The 6,154-nt window shown below is 37.2% G+C and overlaps 1 pseudogene; it reads left to right on the forward strand.

Moving 5' to 3' along the window:
• The first annotated feature begins 5,138 nt into the window (after window positions 1–5,138).
• LOC127539433 (histone H2B type 2-E-like) lies at window positions 5,139–5,520 on the forward strand (annotated as a pseudogene).
• Window positions 5,521–6,154: the final 634 nt, after the last annotated feature.

The raw sequence follows: 6,154 nt of genomic DNA on the forward strand, positions 1-6,154 counted from the left end.
GCTTATCACAGTACCTGACTTATTCAGTGCTTCTTGCTTGATTAAATTCTTGGTTTATCTGCTCGAAAATTTCCTTCCTACAAGAAGTCTTTCCTTACCTTTTAGTTGTTATTTTCCTGACCTTCTTCATATCATCTTTGATATATTTTGCTCTTCTCAACAGAATAGAAGCATCTTGAGGGCAGATTTTTTTCTGCTTCATTTTTGTTTTTGCATTCCTGTTACTTAGCATAGTTATCTAACCAAAAGTAGATATTTAAAGCAAGTTGAATAGAATTGAATTGTTCTTTTTAGTGAACATGCTTCCTCTCTTTGTACGACATTTTCCTTTTGAATAAACACCATCTATTCATGTTCATTAAAACCCTCTTTTTGTCTTCATTGCTAAGAAAGCAGTAATATAAACAACACAGACTGAAGATGCAGTTATAAATAGCATACACATTTTCTACAAGCCATATTTGAAAGGGGAAAAATGGTGTTTATTATTATTCTCATACTGTAATGAATTAAAATTAACTATAATCTGTATTTTATAAAAGCTATAAATTTCCTATAGGAATCAGAATCATATAACCTTAGAGATAAAAGCAGTTGTAGAAATCAGCCTGACCCAGCCTATTACCTTATGTAGGAATTCATTTAATTATACCCAAGACTGATATATAACAGCTTTTTAAACATATTTAGTTATGGAGTACTCATTGCCTATTGAGATAACCCAATCCATTACAGATCACTTCATTATTTGTAAACCCTTTGCTCTTTACATTAAACTAAAATGTTACTTTCCTCATTCTTGGTTTTTACCTCTTAAACTGAAGAGAAATCTAATTTCTATTTCAGTTGATAAGTTTTATCTAGGAATTCAAGGCACCAGGCATTTCAGAGTTCCTACTGTGTATCCAACATTGTCCTTTCTTATATATGAATGTCTGGAAAACTTTATAGTGGCTATTGAAAAATGGTCTTGCTTATATGACATTGCCCAAATTAAGGAACCTTGGATCTGCAAGAAGATCCTGGGAGGCTCTAAGATGTAAAGTAATTAACCATATGATTAAAAATGAGATTCTATGATTCCAAATGCATCATTTTTTTCACAGTACAGCAAGCAAATTAGAACTACAAAATGACTACCCAGAATTCATCCTAACACATCTATTCCTTGTTGAATAATGGGCTTCTGCCTTGTGAGATTATTTTGCAAACAATATCAGTGGGGCCAGAGGCCCTAACAGATGCTTGATTTTCTGCTGGGATGAAAGAAATACTGATTATCTTAGAAAGAGTTAGGTGAATTCAAAAGTTAAAACAGAATATGATGGGTGGCTTTCCTTTTTCTTTTTCTTTTTTTTTTTTCCATTTGGGATAAGGAGGCAGTCCAGATCTGAGAATGAAGGATCTGTATTGTAAACGAGCAAATGTCACCGTCACCTAAATTAGACTGTTTTCCAAGAGGAAGTACCAATAAATATTCCATGACATGCAACTGATTTCTCAAAATGAGTCCCATCCCTCATTAATGGAGTGAGTTTATGAGTCTACTGGCACTCCACAGGACCTTTTCTCCACTGTCTTCTTCTCTTAATCTTGTGTTACAGATAGACATCTCATCTCGCCTTCTTCTTCACACCTGGCTCTGGGAACTAATGCCTCACTAATACACATATGATGCTATTAATCTTACAAAGTAAAACTCTTTCTAATTTTGTTCATGTACCACTGAGATATGTGGCAGATGGAGCAGCTATTAGTTTCATTTGACAGGTAAAGAAACTGAGGTATAGATAAATAAAGGTTTTGTTCAATTCCAAAGACAAGCAGTCAATTTTTGAAATGATTGCCAAAATTACCAAATCCTAGTTCTTTGTTTTTCCCAGGAGATCACTCACATTTTGAATCCAAAATTAAATGTTTAAAGGAATTCCAGAGGTAATCTAAACCAATCCATACTTGAACTAGAATCTTTGTTTTTTTAAGTACTTACTACGTACTAAAGTTCTAAGGATATAAAGAAAGTCCTTGACCTCAAGAAACTTATGTTCTAATGGTAGAAACTATATACATAGAGATTCAAGGATCAGAAATGGGAATTTTTATCTGAAAAGTTATAGGAATTGTGAATGGGGCAATAGGAGAATAGACTGATATGTCCTATCCAGGAACAATGTTGGAGTTGAATTCCTTATGATTTCAGAAATAAATGGGGGAAGGTGGAGAGAAATATGAAATGAAGGATAATTAGAACAGGACCTACTAAGAGCAGAGCAACTGAAGTCACCACCAAACAGGAAAGCTGAGCTATAGGATGGAGTTCTGGGAAAGAAGTAGGGGTCATGTTTTTTGAACCAGACAGTTGGCAAGGATGTCATTCATTTCTAATAAATGACCTTCTTCAGCTCAATTAATAAATACCTCCCTGGGTGCCAGGTACTGTGCTCAGTATGGATAATACAAAAGCACAAAAATTCCCTCTAGGAATTTGGATTCTTTTGGGAGAGTGGTACAAAGAATGAAACATACAGAGATAAGCATGATATAAGGCAAATTGAGAAGGAATCAAGGCTGAGTGCACTAAGAATATTCTGAGCTGAAAGAAGTATTAGATGATGATAACAATATGAATAAATGAAGCATTTGTTAAGTATTTATAATAATGCATTGAGTAAACTAATTAGAGACTACATAGAAAAACCTTCTCTGCTCTCAGAAGTTTCTTTCTAATGAGAGAACCAAAATATCTATGGAAAGTTTCAACTGTAAGTCAGATGAAACTCTCTCATCGTCTCAAGGGAGTATAGTAGCAAAGCAGATGGGAATGCCTCTTCTTTAACATAATTTTTACTGATAAAATCCTATTAATATGATGCTGACTTACCTGAGAGTACCAAGGACTTTTATAGCAAAATTTTCTTTCCTGGGTCTTCAGTAGCTGCCCCAGAACTTGTAATTTTGAAAGAAGCTAAATATTCTTAGAGGTATACATGAGGAGGTAGAATGTTTCAGGCATGAGTATAGCTGATGCAAATCTTCTGAAGTGGGAGCTGTATGTCCAAGTTGGAGAATAAAAAAGAACCCATTTTAGTTGGAAGATGAAAATATAACTGGAAAATATATTTTCCAGAGTCAGAACAAGAAAGGGAAAGTGTCCCCTTCAATAAAAGACCATAACTGAGGTAGTGGACTTTAAAATATCAATCCAGAGGTGTTCCCAAGATGGTAGAGAAATGGCAGGACTCATCTGAGCTCACCCGCATACCTTTAAATAATGCCTTAAAACAATTCTACAATGGGAGAAGCTATAAAAATAAAGAGAGGAACAATTTTCCATCCTGAGACAAGTTGGAAAGGGAAAGGTCTGTTGCACCTGCAATCTAGTGCAGGCTATGCCATTGCAGAGCAGGCCCCAGCAAACCAGGAGGAGGCCTTAGGGATGATTGAATCAGTAGCTGTAGTGGTGCTTTCCAGAGTCCACACATTATCCTGAAACACATTAGCCCAAGAGAGAACATGAAAACAGAGTAGGTTATATGGATAAAGGAAAAATGAATATCAAAAACATAATTCCATAGAGAATCATTATCAGGTCCTACAACACAAAAGAGAGAACATGAAAACAGAATGGTTTATATGGGAAAAGAAAAATAAGTAATTCTATGCAGAACCAAAATCAGAGCCTCCCAAACTTTTAGCTAGCTCTGGCAATGTATGCAGCAACCTGATTATTCATGTGTACATCCCTGGAAATTATATTACTACAAAAAACAATAATTGTGAAGGGACAGTCAAGACGGCAGAGAAAAAGCAGTGACTTGCCTGAGTTTTTTTTTTTTTCCCCAAAATCCTTCAGGATACATCTACATAATGCCCTAAAACAAATTACCTAAGGATAGGGTGAAATTATCTGCCAGTCAAAGCTAACTTAGAAGGTCAGCTAGAGAGGTCTGTCACAATAGGGTAAGAAGGGAGCACAGTCCAGAGCAGGGTGGGAAGACATAGATTTTGCCCTAGAAAATCGTGAGAAGACCTGAGAAAGGGAGGGAATTAAATCAGCAGAAGCTCCAGCTGCTTCCGGAGCTCTAAGCTCACAGAGAGTAAGGGGGTGAAACAACTGGTAAGAAGGGTTCTCTTTGCTGGCACTGGGGCAGGACTATTGCTTTGCCCATGTGCAGATCTGGTGGCAGTCCTAGGTTAAGGAGGAGCACTAGCTTATCAGAGCAGAAGGCTGCAGTGGAACAGGGACCCTTGTCACAGTTTCAGAGCAGAAAATAGTGCTTGTGAGCACTCAAAGACTAGAACACTGGCCAGCAGGGTAGAAAACATGCCTCTCCTTAGAACATATGAACTTGAAAGGACTGAAAAGGGTCTCTGAAAACAGCTGTACAAAACTCCTAATGCTTAGGACAGTGTGCTTTCCACCCTGAAAACAGAGCACATTTTAGCAAATAATTAAAAGTCAAGAAAAAGACTGAGAAAATGAGCAAAAATAGAAAAAAAAATATGTTCATAGAATAGTGACAAAGAAAATCAAAACACATATTCAGAAGAGAAGAAAGTCAAAACTCCTATACCCAAAGTCTAAAAACATATATGAATCAGTCTCAGGCCATGGAAGAACTCAAAAATGATTTTTAAAGTCAAATAAGAGAAGTAGAGGAAAAATTGGGAAGAGAAATGAAAGTGTACAAGAAAATCATTTTTAAAAGAGTCAGCTATTGGTAAAAAAGGGACAAAAATATTGAAGAATCTAATAAAACAGATTAGGCCAAATGATAAAAGAGGTACAAAAATCTAATGAAGAGAAGAATGTCTTGAAAAGTATAATTGGCCAAATTGGAGTGGGAGAAAGGTACAAATGCTCACTTGAGAAAATAATTCCTTAAAAATTAGAATTGAGCAAATGGAAGCTAATAACTTTATGAAAAATTCAAGAAACAATAAAACAAAATCAAAAGAATAGAAAAAGAGACATCATGAAATAGCTCATTGGAAGAACATCTGACTTAGAAAATGTATTTAAGAGAGATAAATTAAAAATTATTGGAAAATCTGAAATTTGATCAAAAAATAAATAAATGCAAAGAGCCTAGATATTATCTTTCAAGATAATGCATTTGCGTGAAGCGTTTGCAGCAATGCCTGAGCCCGTCAAGTCTGCTCCTGCTCCCAAAAAGGGTTCCAAAAAGGCTATTACCAAGGCCCAAAAGAAGGACGGCAAGAAGTGTAAGCGCAGCCGCAAGGAAAGCTATTCCATCTACGTGTACAAGGTGCTGAAACAGGTCCATCCCGACATGGGCATCTCGTCGAAAGCCATGGGCATCATGAACTAGTTCGTCAAGGATATCTTCTAGCGCATTGCCGGCAAGGCGTCCTGCTTGGCGCATTAGAACAAGCACTCCACCATAACTTCCTGGGAGATCCAGAAGGCCGTGTGCCTGTTGCTACGCGGGGAGTTGGCCAAGCACGGCGGTGTCCGAGGGCACCAAGGCAGTCACTAAGTACACCAGCTCCAAGTAAAATCGGAGATCTCCGGGGGTGCCTGAAGGTCTCTCAACATACACAGGATCCATCATTTCTTTTTATGGATAGGTAATTTTTGTGCTAATGTTGGTCATAGTCCCTGCAGACCCTAGAAGATTTTTTTTTTTTTTTTGCTGAGGCAATTGAGGTAAAGTGACTTGCCCAGGGTCACACAGCTAGGACGTGTTAAGTGTCTGAGGCTGGATTTGAACTCAGGTCCTCCTGACTTCAGGGCTGGTGCTCTATCCATTGAGCCATCTAGTTGCCATGTTTGTTTCTCTTTTTCTTTTTGCTTTTTGCTGAGGCAGTTGGGGTTAAGTGACTTGCCCATGGTCACACAACCAGGAATTGTTAAGTGTCTGAGGCTGGATTTGAACTCAGGTCCTCTTGACTTCAGGGCTGGTGCTCTACCCACTGAAATCAAGGAAAATTGCTCTAATATTCTAGAACCAGAGGTTTAATATAGAAATGGAAGGATCACCTTCTGAAAGAAATCCCAACATGAAAACTTTCAGGAATATTATAGCCAAATTTCAGAACCCCCAGGTCAAGGAAAAAATATTACAAGAAATCAGAAAGAAACAATTCATGTAGTGTGTAGTGACAATCAGTATAGTGCAAGATTTAGTAG

This window comes from Antechinus flavipes, chromosome 1 (assembly GCF_016432865.1).
Source record: "Antechinus flavipes isolate AdamAnt ecotype Samford, QLD, Australia chromosome 1, AdamAnt_v2, whole genome shotgun sequence".
NCBI lineage: Eukaryota > Metazoa > Chordata > Mammalia > Dasyuromorphia > Dasyuridae > Antechinus > Antechinus flavipes.